Below are 18,686 nucleotides of genomic sequence, written 5' to 3' on the forward strand. Positions count from 1 at the left end.
CCATGTTTATTTCATGTGTAACTTTGCAGGAATGTAGATCAGTGGTCAGATATTGTGGAACTTTAAGTTGGGCTGGTTCATTTTGGAAGTTGAGGCAGGGTTTTGAAAAAAACATGCTTACCTCAACCATCCACGTCCCCGAATCTCTGGATGGCTGTTTAGTCCTCCAACAAGTTAATTCTTGATGAGGGTGCCACTCCGACAATGGAAGAGACACCTTCTTTCCATATTAGAACCCTTTTCATCAATAAGTGGGTTAGCCCTGGAGCGACCAGGCAGCTCTTAAAATCTTTGGCTTCAGTTCAACTACATCACAAGGGTGGAAGTTGCTGGAAGAAGTTTTTTTTTGTACATTTGAATTTTCTTCTTTAGCTAATACTCTAAACAGAGAATAGAGGTCATCTTTTAGGACATTTGATCCCAGTAAGATTTTGGTTGGGGAAGAGGAGTGAAGAACTGCAACCTTAGTTGTTACGAGGGCTACTCAGAGCTTTTCCAGCTGGCAAACCTAGGGCTGGTTGTCTTGTGACAACAAAAGGATATTTGCTTGGGGCTAATGACATTTCTTCAAGGGAGTTCTGTAAAAGGATCAAAGAGAAATCATGAAAACAAAATTGAGTTGGAAGTCCCCTAGAGATCATTTTGTGACTATATGTTTTTACAGCGTTATTGAGGTATAATTGACATACAATAAAATGCACATAAAACATGCAGTTTGATGTTCTGACATCCATACATACCCACAAAACCATGACGACAGTTAAGATAATGAACGCATGCATCACACCCCAAATTTCCTCATGCCCTGTGTAACCTTTCTCTCCCAGCCCTCTCCATGACCCCTAATTCCCAAGCCAACTCATCTCCTTGTTATTCTAGCTTAGTTTGTAGAATTATGTATGTATGGAAATGTGCTGTATGTACTCCTTTTGGAGGGAGGGGGAATGTCTAGCTTTTTTTTTTTTTTTAACCCAGAATAATTACTTGGAGAGTCATCTAGGTTGTTAACTAGATCAAAAGTTTCCCTTTTCATTGCTGTGTAATATTCCACAACACAGTTGTACAACAGTTTGTTTTAGCCACTCAGATGTTAATGGACTTATACACTGTTGCCTGTGATTTTAATCCAACCTTTTAATTTCTCCCCTGGAAAAACAAAGGGCAAAGGGGAGGATGTCTTCAGAGAGGCAGCTTGATCAATGTCCACAGTGCTTTAGGGAGTGATGGAGTGATAAGAAAGGAGTCAGCAACCCTGGGAAACTATGATGGAGGCCTGATGGCATGAAGTGTGGCTGGGCTTGGCTTGGTTTGCCTGGGGTGCGCCTTCATTTGAATCTTCGAATCCATAATAATATTAGGAATTTTTTAAAAGACTGTATAGCATTTGTTCTGCATATATTTATCCATGTGCTCAGTCACTAAGTCGTGTCTGACTCTTTTGAGACCCACAGACCGTAGCCCACCAGGCTTCTCTGTCCATGGGATTTCCCAGGCAAGAATACTGGGGTGGGGTGCCATTTCCTTCTCCAGGGGATCTTCCCCACCCAGGAATCGAACCCATGTCTCTTGCATTGGCAGGCGGATTCTTTATCACTGAGCCACCAGGGAAGCCCACAGAACTAACTATTGGTGTATATGCTTGGAATGTAGATCTCAGCTCATCTTACTGAAATAATTCCAAAGAGGGAGATCACTTGTTCTTCAGAAGATGAGACATGGGGAGAGGCCGGGCTGTAAATCTTGGAGGGGAGGACTTTAATGCCACTTAGAAATCAGGCCTGAAACACCCATAATGTTTGTCAGTTCACATTTTAGTGTTCTTGAGTAAGTGCGCAGGGTGTGGGGGATGAAATATGGCAGGTATTTGATTTAAAAAGCCTGCCCAGATTTAATGTCCTGATATAATGTATTAAATCTTTTAAGGTTTTAATGAATCTAGTATGTGTTTCATAAATCAAGAACTCTGCTAAGCCGTCTCCTGGTTTAATAAGAGTAAACTCGGAAATTGCTCTGAGCAGAAGCAAAATACATTTATATCACATTGGAAAGTAATAGATTTTTAAGCTGAGGGGGTCTTTCTGGGCCTTTTAAGCTGTTTGCTTATTACATTGCTCCAACTCCTTCAAATATTAAACCCCAGGCAAACACGTGCTTAACCGTATCAAGATGTGAACTAGCACAAAGGTAAAGATTATCTGAAGGAGAGCAGAAAACAAAGCCAGTATTTCCTGACCTGGAGACCTCAGACCAAGTTGCTTTCTGCACCGAAACAGGCTTTGTGTATCTAGGCTTATGGTGGTTGGCTAAAAATCATTAGTAACTGTTATTAAACTTCCTTTCCTAAGTTCTCTAACTCCTCCATCCTCACCCCAACACATTTGCTGGACTCACCCAGCACATTTGCTGGACTCAAGTGGTAAGCATGTAACACCCTTCTTGGGTTTTACAGCTGTCCAGAGAATGGCTTGTGAAGGTCACTGGTCAGACTGTCTGTACAGCAGGCATATAGAAGCCTCTTCTTGTCTTCAACCTAAGGGCCCTATGTTGCTGTGCTTAGTCGCTCAGTCCTGTCCCACCGTTTGTGACCCTGTGGACTGCAGCCTGCCAGGCTCCTCTGTCCGTGGGATTCTCCAGGCAAGAACACTGGAGTGGGTTGCCATGCCCTCCTCCAGGGGATCTCCCTGGCTCAGGTAAAGGGTTGCTTTTGTTCCTTTCCCTTCCTTTCTTTCTTGAGTTCCCCCAGCACCCAGGGCTCCAGCTCCAGCAGGGGTGGGGAGAGGGCTCCTGGGGGAGTGGGTGTAACAGCTGGGTCTCTCTGAGCAGGCTGGGATGGGAACCTCCTGGTACCCATTTTGCGACCTCGGCAGATTCTGGGTGAGATGGTGGTTCAGGACACTTGTTGGGGGGAGGTGGTGTTGGAAGAATGAAGTGGGGGTGGTGGGGCTGGAACATTCCAGAGCACAAAAGCTGGCAGGGCTTGTGAGCTCTGCAGGGGAGGGAGCCGGGCCCCATAAAGCTCAGTGTGGAGAAGCCTGTCCAACCTCATTAGCTGTCACGGGCAACAATACTGATCTGGCAATAAAGGCGATTCCAAACCTGTTGGTCATTAATCACCCGCCTGACAGTTGCGAATGGAAGTGGAAAAACCTCATCCCGCACCCCCTCCATCCTCCTCCCCGCCTGGCCCAGCTCTGGGGTTTCAGGTTACCTCTTGGTATATATGGGGTTCGCTGCTGGGGGCTGGTCCATCCCCCTCCGCTTTTCCAGGGGCCGGGTTCCGCGTGGACAGGCCACAGGTCGGCCAGAGCAGATTCCTGCCCGGGGACCAGGAAGCGAGGAGGTGCAGGGAGGCTCCCCCCACCCCTCCCAGGTCGGCCCCCTGGGATCCAGGCTGGAACTTGGCCAGCAGGAGCATGGGGTTGGGGAAAGCTTGTCATCAGCGCTCCAGCCTCGTCTCTCCACACCCCCTCGCTCTCCCTGGCACCCCCTCTTTCTCTCCCTCCTGCAGCCACCGGGTGCCAACATTATTTCCCCTTCTCTTCCTTTTCTAGTCTTCCCACCCCTTACCCTCCGATCCGCGCCAACCCCCGCCCCCCCGGCCCCCCCACACCCCCCCCCCCGCCCCGCCCAGGCAGATCTCCCCTCGAGAAAAGCTTTCATCTCAATCCTTTACGCCCTGCTCTAAATGTTAGCCCCGTGTCCTTTCCCAGAGGCACTTGTATGGTCAAGCCTCGTCCTGAACCGTGGCATTTGGCGACAGGCGACTTGGTTGACAGTGATGGTTTGTGCGTGGAAGGACCGGGCGGGTCTGTCCCGGCGCCCCCTGAAGGCAGCTTTCGGGAATTGCATCTGAGTCTCCTGCTCCGCGGAGTGGACCGGGAGTGACCAGTTAGAGATAGGTGATGGGCCAGGCCAGGTGAGGACTCGCCAGCTCTGCAAAGTTCCTGGCCTGCTCATCAGTACGCTTGAGCCACGTGACATTTTAGAGCCAGGCGGTGCAACTTTGACTCCATTTCAAAGGACCTAGAGGGACAGGAGGGCTTCCCTGGTAGCTCAGGGGTAATGAATTCCGCCTGCCAAGCAGGAGACGCAGGTTCGATCCCTTGGTGGGGAAGATCCTCTGGAGCAGGAAAAGGCCACCCACGCTGATATTCTTGCTTGGGAAGTCCCATGGGCAGAGGAACCTGGCGGGCTGTAGTCCATGGGGTGACAAAGAGATCCCCCCCACCCCCCACTGTGACTTAGCAACGGAACATCAACAGAGGGAGAAAGGTGTGAAGAATTAGCTAGGACTTTCTGAAATGATAGCTTGACTTTAATTTGAATACTTCTTTTGGCTGTTAGGATGGGCAGGCACGAGAGAGAGGAAACTGAATTCTAAAACCTAGGATGGGGAGAAATTACAACATAAAATTGCAAGTGATCCGAATTGATCCTCTAGTTTCCTCATACTTTTCGGACTCCCGTGGGCAAAGATTGACCTGGCCTGGCCCACATTAGCTGGTACCGTCTGTTCTGCCCACAGCAGAGAATAGCAGCGTTTGTCCCCAGCTGATCCATCCAGACTGCTGTGACAGAGATGAATTCCCATGACCGACTACCAAATGGAACAAAGTGGAAAAGAGCAGTTTTTAAGGTCTGTTTCATAATTTTCTTTACATTCCTCTTTCTTTTATTTCCTTCTATTTTTTTTCTTCTAATAATATGGTTGTTCTTAATTCTACCTACACATTAGAATCACTGGGGAGCCTTTAAAAAGTAGTGATGCCTAAGCCACATTCCCTGATACTTTTTTTCCCCTAAACAAGTGACATTAAACTTTTTTTTGCCTGTTTATTTTTGGCTGCACGGCATCCTCTTTATTGCCGCTTGCAGGCTTTCTCTGGTTGTGACGAGGGGGGCTACTCTTCGCTGCGGTGTGAGGGCTTCTCATTGCGGTGGCTTCTCTTACTGCAGAGCAGAGGCTCTAGGTGCTGAGACTTTGGTAGCTGTGACATGTGGGCTAAGTCATTGCCGTGCACACGGGCTTAGTTGCCCTGTGGCACGTGGGATCTTCCCAGACCAGGGATCAAACCCGGGTCCCCTGCATTGGCAGATGGATTCTTAACCACTGGATCACCAGTGAAGTCCTCTCTGATATTCTTATTGATAACACTGGTGTGGGATGGGGGTCCCCCCATGGAAATTCCTTCAGGTGATTAAAATCTCCGGTTGGGCTAAGAACTATGGGTGTAACAGCTTTACATTTATCATGTCGATTCTCACCATGAGGTCTTTGCTTTTGAGTTTCCTCCGCCTGGAACGCCCTCCTCTTTTCTGTCTGCCTGTTGACCAACCAGCTGTGCCACTCAAGTCAGCTGCTTCTACTGTGAAGTACAGTCTTATTCGAGAGAGTAAGGCAGCAAAAGATGTGGTCCTGAGCTGGGGAAATAATACACGTCAGTTGCACATAATGTTTCTATGTGAAGACTAACTGGTCTGATAGCAGAAGTAGGTGCAGTCAGAGCTCAGAGGAGGGAGAAGTCAGGGAGGGCTGGAGCAGCCACGGAAATTTGTGTAGAGGAAAGGGCTGCACTGAGCGCCCGTGGGTATTGGGGTTTGGGGAAGGAGGCAAGGAGGATAGAGGACTTCAGGCAGAGGGATGACATGAGCGAATGGGTAGAGGCTGAAATGATCCGGGCATGTGCTGGGGACAAGGACAAGATTTGCTTGACTGGACAGAAAGTTCAGCCCTTCCCCCTCCTTCAGCCTTGCACTCCTCCCCACCAGGCTTCCTGGAGCGTCGCTGTGGATTCCACTCCATCCCGAGTTGTTTTGTACTGTTTGGTCATTTTCTCTTCCTTTCTTTTCTTTCAGGCTTTTATTTAAGGGCACTGATCCATGCTGGATTTTAGATCTTGTTTTTCGCAGCCACATCCATAGACGGCCCAAACTTGTCAAAAGCAGTAATCTACTCCCCTAGTATATCTCTTCCAACTTTGTCGTCTTCAACTGCACACTGTATTTGAAGTTTCTTGAATTCCATACCCCACCAGAACTAGTTTAGAAGAGCCCCAGACCAGGCCATCTGCCTGCATGCTTCTGACGCCCTCCTCTAGTTTTGCCGTATCTGTGTCATCACTCCAAGGTCTCACGTCTAGTAAGAGGGAAGACTTGGCAACAAGGGCTGGGATTTTGGCTTTCTTTGACTCGTGCTGTGCAAGGCATTCTTCTCTTAGCCTCCTGGCTTCTTCTCTTCCCCCTTCCTCATCAGACCCAAAGAGATCACCGTCATTGCCGTCTTTACCATCTGTAGCTCCACTTTCTGCGGTGTCTTCCACACTAGTAGGGCCATACTTGCCCAAAGCTTTCTTCGCTCCTGGCAGGCTGCCCTTTTCCTTTTCGTAAGATTTGATGTGATTGTGACCTACCACCACAGGTCATGGCACAAGGTGACAGGTGGTAGGTCCGAGATGGCTTCAAATACCGCCGCATTGGCTTGTGATGGTATATGTCTCTTGATGTAGATTTTGCCTGCCGAGTAAGTCATTGAGCACCTGGAGGCCGATGGGGGCTCTCAGGTTTCCAAAACCCAAGGCGTGGGCTGATGGGGGCCTGGGCAGCAGTGGAGGAAGAGAGGAGCTCAGGCGGTCAGTGGCAAGTGCTAAGAAGAAAAAGGACGTTTGGTCAGTTTCATGTGTGTGTCTCTAGACCCCGCCAACAGATCTGTAAGCAACGGGGAACTTATATTTAAGTTGGGACTTCAATTCAGTTCAACATATTACATATGGAGTGCCAGTTATAGGCTTTTGGGATTCAACTAATCCCAAGCAGAGGATCTACGTCTTTTGAGCTGAGATTCTAGGCAGGGGTGATACAGACAAAAATAAACACTATAAATAATATATATAGGTAAATTACATAGTCTCGTGAAAAGTATAAGTACCAGGGAAAAAAGAAAAAGAACAGGGTAAGAGGAATCAGGAGCAAGCAGGTGAGTGTGCACATGTGTGTTTGTGGGTAAAGTTATTAAATGGAAGGTGTTTAAGTGCAAGGTCTGACAAAGTCTCATTGAGAAGGTGAGTACCAACCAAAGACTTGGAGGAAATGAGGGGTATGTCCAAGTGGACCTCTGGGAGAAAAAGAGCCCTAGACTGCAAAAAGATTTCTGTGTTGCCCCAGGCCTGGCCTCTTGAGGAGAAGCGCAGAGGCCACGTGGATGAGGCCCAGTGTTGGAGGAGACGGTGATGGGAGGGGAGGCCAGAGAGACATAGAGATCTGGACCATGCTGGGTCTCAGAAGCCACCCTGTGGGCTTTGGCCCTTGTGGGTTTCAGGCAGATGAGTTACATGATCTGAGTGGTATTTTTAAAAGCTGTCTTGGGCTGCTGGATTGAAATAGACAATGGGGTTGGGGATAGAGTGTCGGCAAAGGTATAAGCCAGGAAGTCCATCATGAGATCAGTGTTTCCAGGCACGGCTGAGCCCACGCAAATAAGTGAAAGAGGACCTTCAAAGCATTCACATGGAAAGGCGGTGCATTATCATATGTGTGATCAGGAGCATCATTAGAAGATGCCCATTATTTCTATTGGGCTTCCAGGGTAGCTCAAATGGTAGAGTCTGCCTGCAGTGCAGGAGACCTGGGTTCAATCCCTGGGTTGGGAAGATCCCCTGGAGAAGGGCATGGCAACCCAGGAAGATCCCCTGGAGAAGGGCATGGCAACCCACTGCAGTATTCTTGCCTGGAGAATCCTGTGGACAGAAGAGCCTGGTGGTCTACAGTCCATGGGGTCATAAAGAGTTGGATATGACTGAGCGACTAACATAACAACATTATTTAGATTCTTGACCAAACTGAATAAGCCTGACCATCCAGCTTGGCTTCAAGAGACAGTTCTCTGCCTTGGAATTATCTGGCAGTCTAGTGTTAAGACTCTGAGCTTCCCCTGCAGGGGGCACAGGTTCGATTCCTGGTTGGGGAACTAAGATTCCACATGCTGTACAACGCAGCGCCTCTATCCACAAAAGGGACATTTGTCTCCCCTAATCAACACACACAACTTTGTCATTGCCAGTAAGGTATGTGATGGGCTTTGAAGATGATTTTAAAAGAGGTTCACGGCATTTCAAGGAAGGTAAGAGAATAGAATAAAATGTATGTCATTCCAAAGCATCCATTTTGAGTGGGACAGTAGTTTGATGTCTAAGCCCTGTTAAGTCTGTTAAAAAAAATTCTGTTACTTTATAGTATTTCTTCCTCTGTACTCCCCCTCCTTTTACTGAGCAGGGAGGGGCTTGGCACTCAGCACGCAGTACTCTCAGTAAGCACTTGGGGAATGGAATTAAGCCTTGGGCATGTTGATATGTGCTCAATTGCAAGGCAGTATTAAAAATTCCATTTGAATTTCCAAATCCAGCTAGTTTCAACGGGGCAACGTCTTTTTTTTTTTTTCTCCCTTAAAGAGAAGTGAGACCTGCATATTTAAAAGAAGTTCTTTACCTCCACCCCGCCTTCCCTGCCCTCCCCTCCCACCCACCAACAAGAAGCCAAGGTGACCACTTTCTGTTCAGTTTCTTACAAGTCCATTTAAATGAACATGCAGCCAGGGGGGTAACCAGTCTGTCACCCAGTCAGCAACATTGTTGAGTGGTTTCTCTGAGTATTAGTCACCAAGAAAGGATACCAAAGAAATAGAAACCGTCAACTTTGTCCTTGTGTTGCTCCCAATCTGCCAAAGAAACCAGGAACCATGAAGGCAATAAGGACATTTACAAAGACACGCTGGTGGGCAGTTCCAGGAAGGAGACTCCTTGTTACCAAATGTGCGTGTATCATTGTAAATCCCTCAATAACACGATGTCTGTTATCCCCGTAACGATCCTCTGAAACAAGATCACAGTGTCCCAGCTGGGAAGAACCCTGCTAAGAACCCATCTTGTCCAGACCTCTCCCTCTGTGAGCGGGAAACCCGAGGCCCAGGTATGTGGAGTGCGTCACCCTGGGTCACCCAGGGAGCAGGAGGGGCTGGAACCAGGTCTCTGGACTCGCAGTCTTTCCTAAAGTTCAGAGTGAGAGGAAGCTTGATGAAGCTGGGAGAAAAGCTTGATTTGGCAGGAGGAGAAAGAACAGGCAGCTAGGGGGAAAAGTGCGTAACGGTTTGTCATTTCACAGAGGAGGGGTCCAGGCGGGGAAGATGTACTGGTTCATCTGAGGGATGTTCACAGCAGGGGGACCCCTCAGTCAAGAGTCACAAGAACATTAGTTTTTGATTGTTATTTGCTGAGGCTGACCCTTCCACAGCTGAGGAGGCGGTTGGAGAGGTCAGGAGTGCCAGACCCAAGGAAGGCCAGCTGGGTGGTAATGACACGGCGCAGGCCTCAGTGATAAATGGGATTTTTCAGCTGGGGTGTTTCGGTCCCAACCACTGAGCTGGAACAAAGACCCCAGACCAGGGACACCCAAGGGAGAGATTCACCTACTCCCATGACCCACACGCTTCTGCTCACAGTGGGGGTCGGATGTGGGTGAGCCTTGCAAAGCCATCCAGCTGGGACCTTCCCATTGTAGCAAAGCCTGAAAACTGAGTCTGTCTGGCTGTCCATTTCAAGTCCCTGCTTCACATGGAAAAAAAGCAGCAGGACCTATGCTGGTGATTCTCTGCAGTGTTCTGACCGTGGTTCACTGGGCTTCGGGGAGTGAGACGAGAGTGAGGTGGGAACCCGGGTCTTTTACGATGAGCAGCCCTGTGAACAGCCCTGCCAGGGGACTTGTTACTGCCCTGAAAATAGTTTAATCAGTACTGTCTTTCTAGATTCCATATATACACATTAATATACAATTAATGTATTAATTAATACTTACTAGTTAATAATGTATTAATTAATATACAAAAATATTTATTATCCTCTTTCCAACTTACTTCACTCTCTCTAATAGGCTCTAGGTTCATCCGCCTCATCAGAACTGACTCAAGTGCATTCCTTTTTATGGCTGAGTAATATTCCATTGCATGCACGTACCACAGCTTCGTTATCCATTCATCCGTCATGATGGACATCTAGGCTGCCTCTGTGTCCTTGTTATTGTAAACAGTGCTGCAACGAACACTGGGATGCATGTGTCTTCTGCAGTCCCACTACTAGGCACATACTCTATGTTTGGGTTTTCTGGCCCCGAGGCACATGGGATCTTAGCTCCCCGACCAGGAATCGAACCTGCACTCCCTGAGTGGAAGGTGAAATCTTAACCACTGGACTGCCAGGGCAGTCCCAGGGCCCACATTCTGAGGAGCAAGCCTTTCAAAGGGAATTCATGTGAGTCCAACTTTCTAAAACCCTTGCCTGGAGAACGGCCTTCCCAGCTCTTTCTACCTGAGGGTTGCCATCTTTCAGAGTACTTTGCGTATTCTCCGCCTTTTCTAGACATTTCCAGCCCTTCCTCTGAATCGACCTCTCCTCTGAAGGTGGTGCCCCTGAGCATCTGTGCTGCTCCTTGGCCTCAGCATTCGTGGCCCACAGTTCTCCTATACTTGTTATTTCCCCAACTCGATTGCAGTTACCTGGGTTCCCCCTCCCCAGCTCTGTCTCGGTAGAGCCAGGATTCCATGAGCCCAGAAGCCCTGACTTGATCTGCCCTCTTGGAGCCTGGATCTTCTCTCCTGTGCCCTTTGTCACCTTGCTCAGTTGGCCCCAAGAATCCTTGGTGGGCGCCATCTCTCTGTCCCTGTTGCCCAGGACTCTGTTTCTAGAACAATAGGATGGAGTGTGTTCCTCTCCTAAGAGAGGGCTGAGTTCCGGAATGGGGGTAAGAGTTCCCTCTTGGCAGAGCTGGGCCGGCCCAGTCAGGCGGCCAAGGGACCATTGATCTGAGTCCAGTGAAAAAGTGGCTTCTCGGGAGCCCTGGATCCAGGCCCACTTCCAGACAACTTCTTCTTTCAACGCGCTTTCATGTGTTTTAACTGCACAAGCACGCCGGTTCCCAGCTGTCCCTGAGAGACGGGGATGGTGTTGGTGGTGACCACAGCAGGGGTCAGATGGAGGGGCCAGGGGAGAGGGCGGGCTGAGGGCATCTTGCTGTATTCGAGACCTTTTCGTGGTCAGGGCTGAGGTGATATTGTGGGTCTGCAGATACAGTCGTTTGGACTCTTGGGCTCCTGCGACAACTTGGTGACGCCTATGAAAGCATAGACGTGAGTGTAGGGTGAATTCACATAGACATCTCACCTCTTTCTCCTGCCTTTTATACCTCCCTCTCATTTTCACACACACACACACACACACACACACACACACGCTCACTCACAAACACTTAACCAATTAAGTCTGTCGGGCGCTATTTGCGGATGATGGTGTGGAATTGTGCCGGAGTCGTGTCCGGCATCATTAAATGTCAGCATTAACAATACGGCACTTGGCAATCAAGGCTGCTCTGTGGCTGTTAGTCATTAATCACCATCTGACAGTCCTGAATTGGAAACGAGGAGTCTGTTCACATGTGCTCCGTGGACCCAGTTACCCTCTCAGTCTTGGAAAACTTTTCTTTGACTCTCTGCCTGTGAGGGCCCCTGTCCTGGCGAGGGGGCGGGGGTCCTTAGGCTGAGTCCCTCTCCTCCCCTTCTTCCCCCTCCCCTTCCCCTCCTTCTCCTCCTCCAGCTGCGGAAAGGAGCCCAGTCCTAAAAAAACAGGGGAGAGAGGAGCATATTGTTTTTGGCCTACCCTTTCCCTCTTAGGCCTGTTTTATGTAGCCTTGTTTTTCTATTTTGGTCCCATGGCCAGGAAAATTCTTTTTCTCCCTGAAGAAATTCTGAAAGACAGCAGGGAGCTCGGTTCTGTTCCAAAAGCTGGTGGGGTCAGTTCGTCAAGTGCGTCCTCAGGTGTGGACCTGTGTCTGGTAGATGGGAGGGGGGAGCTTGACGAATTTGGGGGATCGCTTCCAGCCATTTGGGTCTGAATTTCCACGGGTCTTCCGGGTCTCTTTGCAGAATTGAGACCGAGGACTGTTTCTCCCTGGGGTCCAATCTCAACACCTCTCTACAGCCTTGCTTATTCATTTGTTTGCTCCAGAAATATCCACTGAGTGCCTGGGATGAGCCAGGCATGGGCTGGACCCTGGGGTGGCAGCGCTGAACACAGACCCGGGTCCCTGCCTCGGGGTGGCGGCTGTGAGCAGGTGAGGCGGGGCTCAGAGACAGAGTCTGTGTGGCCCCAGGCTTGCTCTCTGTCGGGAAGTCTCTTCCTCTGCATTCTTGGTGCGTGTGTTGCGAGCCTGCCGGCTCCTCCTCGGACACGAGCATCTGGGAAAATGGTCAGGTTCCAGAGCTTTCCCAGCTGTCATCTCGTTCCCAGCAGCCCCCTGCTCTCTGCCTACCCATGTGGGGGCTGCTCCCCAACAGGTGAGCACCGATGTCTTCAGACATGTCGCCTTCTCCCTGGACCCCTTTCACAAACACATCTAATGATGTCTTTTCAGGATTTTGTTCCTTAACTCCAAGGAATGAGTTGAGTGGGGGGAATTTCAGCCACCGTGGCGAGTTGGTAGAAGAAGCATGTCAGTGACGGCCTCATCCCCACGTGGGTCTCCTCTGCCTGCCTTGAGGGTTCGCCATTCCAACCAGGATTCCCCAGGTGACCGCCTTGTCCCAGGACCACCTCTGTGCTGACGAAAGGGAAAGGCTTCAGGAATCAGTGCAGGGCGTGCCTTCTGTTCTCTTCTCTGGCTCTGTGGTCCCTCCTCTGAGTGTCACCCCTGGGTCTCCTCTCTCAGCCAACTAAGGACTTCAGTTCATAGATGCTGAGCAATACTTAAACCTTTTTGCTGTTTTCCAGTTAAATAGAATTCAGCAAACTTTCGCTGACTGTCCATCACATACCTGGAGCTGTCCCAGGCACTCAGGGAACACAAGATGAATAAAAGATCCTTCTTGCCTTTAAGGAATTTATGGGCTGGCTTCCCTGGTGGCGCTAGTGGTAAAGAAGTGAAGTGAAGTGAAGTGAAGTGAAGTGAAGTCACTCAGTTGTGTCCAACTCTTTGCGACTCCATGGACTCTAGCCTATGAGGCTCTTCCGTCCGTGGGATTTTCCAGGCAAGAGTGCTGGAGTGGATTGCCATTTCCTTCTCCAGGGAATCTTCCCTACCCAGGAATCGAACCCAGGTCTCCCGCATTGCAGGCAGACGCTTACCATCTGAGCCACCAACCACCTGCCAATTCAGGCGACCTAAGAGACACAGGTTGGATCTCTGGGTCAGGAAGATCCCCTGGAGGAGGGCATGGCAACCCACTGCAGTATTCTTGCCTGGAGAATCCCATGGACAGAGGAGCCTGGTGGGAGTTGCAAAGAGCTGGACATGACTGAAGCAACTTAGCACGACTTAGCACGTATGGAGGGTGATGAGGGGTCTTCTTATAGAGAAGAACTAGAAAGAGGATAAAATAAGGGACTCTAGGGGTTCAGAGCGAGGGAAACCGACAAGTGGCTGGGGTCAAAGGACCATCGAACTCGTGGGGAAGGGAAGAAGGAATATCTGGGTGGACTGGTCTGTGTGGGCCATTTTGTGGCAGACTTGAAAGCTGGATTAAAGGTTTGGCCTTAGGTAGATAAGGCCCATGGGTTTCCAGGAGTAAGAAGCACACCCTTGCCTATTTCATCAAAAATATATCTTTCAGAAAGAGAGAAGGCTGAGTTCCCCTTCAGGCTTTACATTCCAGGCCAGAACCATGTAATTATAGGTTGATTTGAGTGATCACCAGTTGAACTTTGGTCTCTATCAGCAGCCGTCCATGCCACAGCTCTGGGAGCTGGAAAAACCTCGAAGCTCTGTACCGGGGTGTCCCTGTGACTCTGAGAGGTCCTGGCAGTGCCAGCTCTACCTCCATCTCCCTCTGGCTTGCGTGGGTTCGCAGCCCTGCCTCGCTCCTGTGGCTGGTGGCCCTGGGCGCGGGCTGACTGAACGGTCTGGTCTCTTAGCCCCAGTATCCCTTCTCCCAATTCATCCCCTCCTGGTTCTTCCAGGGCCCAGGCTGCATTTTTGTCCTTCCGTGGGGGCACAGCTACAGGAGATAGTGTCTGCACGGCAGGGGAAGACCTAGCTGCTGATCGGGTGTGGACTTCTGAGCCCGAAACACTCTCCCCACCTCACTTGCCTGACTGCACTCAGCCTTCACGGCTCAGCTGCAAGGTCACGTTTCCAGAGACTCTCCCCAGCCACCTTAGTTCTAAACAAGGACTCCTTGTTACTTGCTCTTTGTACGCACCATGAAACAGTTTGTCACTGCTGCCACTGCAGTTTATAATTGTTTTTTCAGAGGTTTGTTTGTTTGGCTGTAGTGGGTCTTTGTCGCTACACTCCAGCTTTCTTTAGTTGTGGAGAGCGGGGGCTACTCTCTGGGTGCGTTGCTCAGGCTTCTGCCTGCAGGGGCTTCTCTTGTTGCAGACTCTAGTGTGTGCAGGCTTTGGGAGTCATGGTGCACGGGCCCTAGAGCCGCTGGTATGTGGGATCTTCCCGGACCAGGGATCGAACCGGTATCCCTTGCATTGCCAAGTGGATTCTTAACCACTGGACCACTAAGGAAGCCCCTCGGTTTATAATTATATATTGCTCTGTTTCATTTTTTCCCTGCATTAGTCTGTAAGCGCCATGAAGGCAGGCGCTGAGTGTCGTTTTCCAGTTGTACAGCCCTGTGCCAGGTGTGTCTTGGGTGCTCAGGAGGTGATGTGGAATGAATGCCTTGGGTCCGTCTGGTGGCTGGATGATCTCAGAGCTGGTTGGGCATTTACCCAGTGGCCTGCTGCTGCTGCTGTTAAGTCACTTCAGTCATGTCTGACTCTTTGTGACCCCATGGACTGTGGCCCCCCAGGCTCCTCTGTCCATGGGATTCTCCAGGCAAGAGTACTGGAGTGGGTTGCCATTTCCTTCTCCACACAGTGGCCTAGGTGTAGGGAAACTATGGGATTTCTTTCTCTTTTTCAGAAGGAAAGGGAGAGCAGAAAATGGGAAGTGAGCAGCTATGAAAATGAATGAAATAGTACCATTCGCAGCAACATGGGTGGACCTGGAGATGATCATAGTAAGTGGAGTAAGTCAGAGAAGGACAGATATCATATGACATCACATATGTGGAAACTAAAAAAAAAAAATACAAGTCAGCTTATTTACAAAATTGAAATGGACTCGCAGACATCGAAAACAAACTATGGTTACTAAAGGGGAAGTGGAGGAAGGATAAGTTAGAAATTTGGGATTAACATATACACACCACTATATATAAAATAGCTAAACAACGAGGTCCTACTGTATAGCACGGGAAACTATATTTAGTATCTTGGAAGGACTGATGTTGAAGCTGAAACTCCAGTACTTTGGCCACCTGATGTGAAGAACTGACTCATTGGAAAAGACCCTGATGCTGGGAAAGATTGAAGGCGGGAGGAGAAGGGGACGACAGAGGATGAGATGGTTGGATGGCATCACCGTCTCAATGGACATGAGTTTGGGTAAACTCCAGGAGTTGTGATGGACAGGGAGGCCTGGTGTGCTGCAGTCCATGGGGTTGCAAAGAGTCGGACACGACTGAGTGACTGAACTGAACTGAATAACCTATAATGAAAAATAATCTGAAAAGGAGTATGTATATATAACTGAGTCAGTTTGCTCCATACCTGAAACTAACACCGCATTGTAAATCAGCTATATTTCAATAAAGAAATGAGGCGTGGGGAGGGTAAGCATGACTTGGCATTCTTGGGGACCACCCAGCCCCGCTCATGATCTGGCCCCATGGAGGATGCTTAGCTTCTCCAATAAGAGACGCTGGGAGATGGCCCTGGTTTCAGGGACCAGCTTCTCCTCAGATGAAGTCCCTAGACCTGGGAGCCTGGCTTGAAAAAGACAGCCATGGAAGTTCCAGAAAGAACCAAACAGCCCATTCCTAATCCCAACCGTCCTCCACCAGCCTGTTCTTAACGGCTTCTGAGCTTGGAAACCCCAAAGATGTTTTGGGGACCATTCTTTTGCTGTACCCGTGGATGAGCCACAGTGTGGGAGGTGGGAGACGAGAAGAGGAGGGACGAAAACAGATCAGAGCAGGGCTGGCCTGAGGGGAGCAGCGTGGGGGGTGTTAGTGTCGGGGGTGGGTGGGGGCGCACCCGCTTCCTCTTTCCCCACTTTCAGGGGGTCTCCCTGCTGAGCGGGCTTGAGGGTATGAAAGCTGAGGAAGGCAGGGCAGTGGGCGAAGCCCTCAAGGCATGAGAGATGGGGAGGAGACCCTTGACTCCAAAGGTGGTCCTCAGCCAGGGCTGGTACCACCCCGGGGGTGCTGGGATTGTATTTTGTCTCTACGATTGGTGGGCGTGGGGTGAGGAATACCAGCAAGTAGTGTCAGTTTTTTAAATTTGTTTTTGATTGGAGTATAGTTGCTTTACAATGTTGTGTTGGTTTCTGCTGCACTGCAGCATGAATCAGCTGTAAATCCCTTCTCTCTTGAGTCTGCTTCCCACATCCCCCACCCCGCTAGGTCGTCACAGAGCACTGAGCTGAGCTCCCTGCGCTATGCAACAGGTTTTTGTTGTTATTGAGTGACTAAGTCGTGTCCAAAGCTTTTGCAACCCCATGGACTGTAGCCTGCCAGGCTCCTCTGTCCCTGGGATTTCCCAGGCAAGAATACCGGAGTGGGTTACCATTTCCTTTTCCATACTGCAACTTCTCACCAGCTTCCCACCAGCTATCTATATTACATGTGGTGGTATTAATATGTGTGTATATATAAATGCAATGACACCCCACTCCAGTACTCTTGCCTGGAAAATCCCATGGATGGAGGAGCCTGGTAGGCTGCAGTCCATGGGGTCGCTAAGAGTCAGACACGACTTCACTTTCACTTTTCACTTTCGTGCATTGAAGAAGGAAATGGCAACCCACTCCAGTGTTCTTGCCTGGAGAATCCCAGGGACGGGGGAGCCTGGTGGGCTGCCGTCTATGGGGTCACACAGAGTTAGACACGATTGAAGTGACTTAGCAGCAGCAGCATATATAAATGCTACTTTCCCAATCTAACAGGTAGTGTCTTGAGACCGAGGATGCTAACCTTCCTGCTCTACATGGGAGATGTCTTCCCAATCGGGAATTGTCTTGTTCCCAGGGTCCCATCTGAGAAACACTGAGATGAGAGAAAGATAAGGACTTTGATGCTTCACTCTTGGGGGCGTAGGATGCCCATGGTTTCCATCCCCAGAGCTCCTGAGATCCTTGGTGGCGGGGGGGGGGGGGGAAGAGTGGACAGGCCCACCCCTGACCACGGGGGAGTGTGACACGGCGCTGAAGGACAGCCTGGGTCACCGCCTCCTCATCCCCCCTCTTCATCCTCTCCGCATCCCGCAGGCCCGCAGGGCTCCCCAGCAGGCCCTGCGCACCCCGCCCCAGGCCTCACCGGCTGTGCCGTGTAACTTTTTCCATATGCGGGGTCGCTCCAGTATCAGAGAAAGGGGAAACGGCCTGGAGAGCTAGAGGTGGGTGTGGGCGGAGGTGAGGTAGTGGTAGGGGGTGTGTGTCGGAGGGTTTGGGGAGAGGCTATTTTTGGGGGGCCATGTTGCTGGGAAGGGGGTGGGGCTGGGGGAAGTGGATGGCCAGCCTCTGGCCTGTTGGGAGGATGCCGTTGGCACCCGGAGAAATCCATCCAGCGGAGCCAACCCTCATTAATCATCCAGGCGGCTGAACTGCCAGCTCCTTTCAAGATCTTTCAAGAAGGGTTTTCACCCAAAATAGAGTTGAAAATGTGCTGGGCCCTACTCAGAATCCCATCAGTCTGGGCATTATGGAAAGTGTCGGGCTGGCTGTGACGGACAAGGCACACTCTGTTGCAGGGGTCCTGACTCCCACAGCCTGTCATATCAAGCGCCTGATCAAATTTGACAGCTTCATTTGTACCTACAGAATAGATAAAAGGGGCTGTTCATTGAAACAAATGGAGGGGAAGGGGTGGGGGAAGGACGGGAGGTTGAGGGGAGAGGGGAGAGTGTGTGCGGTGCTGGGGGGACGGATGGCACCCGGGAGGCGATGGGGGAGGGCCATGGTTATAGGGGCAAGGGGGTGCCAAGGAGGATGCTGCCAAGAGCAGTCTCTCCTGCAGCACCCCCGGAGAAGGGGGCGGGGTCAGGGGGAGACAGGTGAGTTTCAAGTAAAGGGGGTTGGCAGTGGAGACCTCCACCTGTCAGGGTCACACTGGGGGGCTCCCCAGCCCCTTTTGGGGGGCTCCGGGCCCCGAGGCTATAATTGGAGCCAGGAAGCTGGCCCTGGAGCAGGAGAGTCCAGGGTGACTGGCTGTGATGCTGGGATGTGGGCCAGCACGTGGGAGGCGCATCTCAGCTCCGAGCCCCGAGCTGAGGCTTGCGGGTGGCCTCCAGCACTGACTTCCTGAAGGTTGCATCCGTAGGTGCCTCTGTGTTCCTTGCAGATGGCAGCTGGTTGGCGTGGGCTGGAGGATGTCCCTGTACCCCTGGCACAGTCCGGCTTTGGCTTCGTTCAGGCTGCCCCACTGGCCTGCAAAGACCCCTTCTTCCTCCTTCCGGGGGGTTTAGTGAACAAGGGAGTCCTCCCAGACCCCCCAGAGTGCTCCAAATGCCTCGCAGTTTTCGCGGCTCCCCTTCGTTTGTTAATGTCAGACTTTATGTCATGTTGTCAACATGTGTTTATTTTCAATTAATTTTATTTTA

At 50.5% G+C, this 18,686-nt stretch overlaps 1 pseudogene; it reads right to left on the minus strand.

Annotated features, from left to right (window-relative positions):
- Positions 5,891-12,397, minus strand: LOC102178328 (annotated as a pseudogene).

Source organism: Capra hircus, chromosome 27, assembly GCF_001704415.2.
Source record: "Capra hircus breed San Clemente chromosome 27, ASM170441v1, whole genome shotgun sequence".
Lineage (NCBI taxonomy): Eukaryota > Metazoa > Chordata > Mammalia > Artiodactyla > Bovidae > Capra > Capra hircus.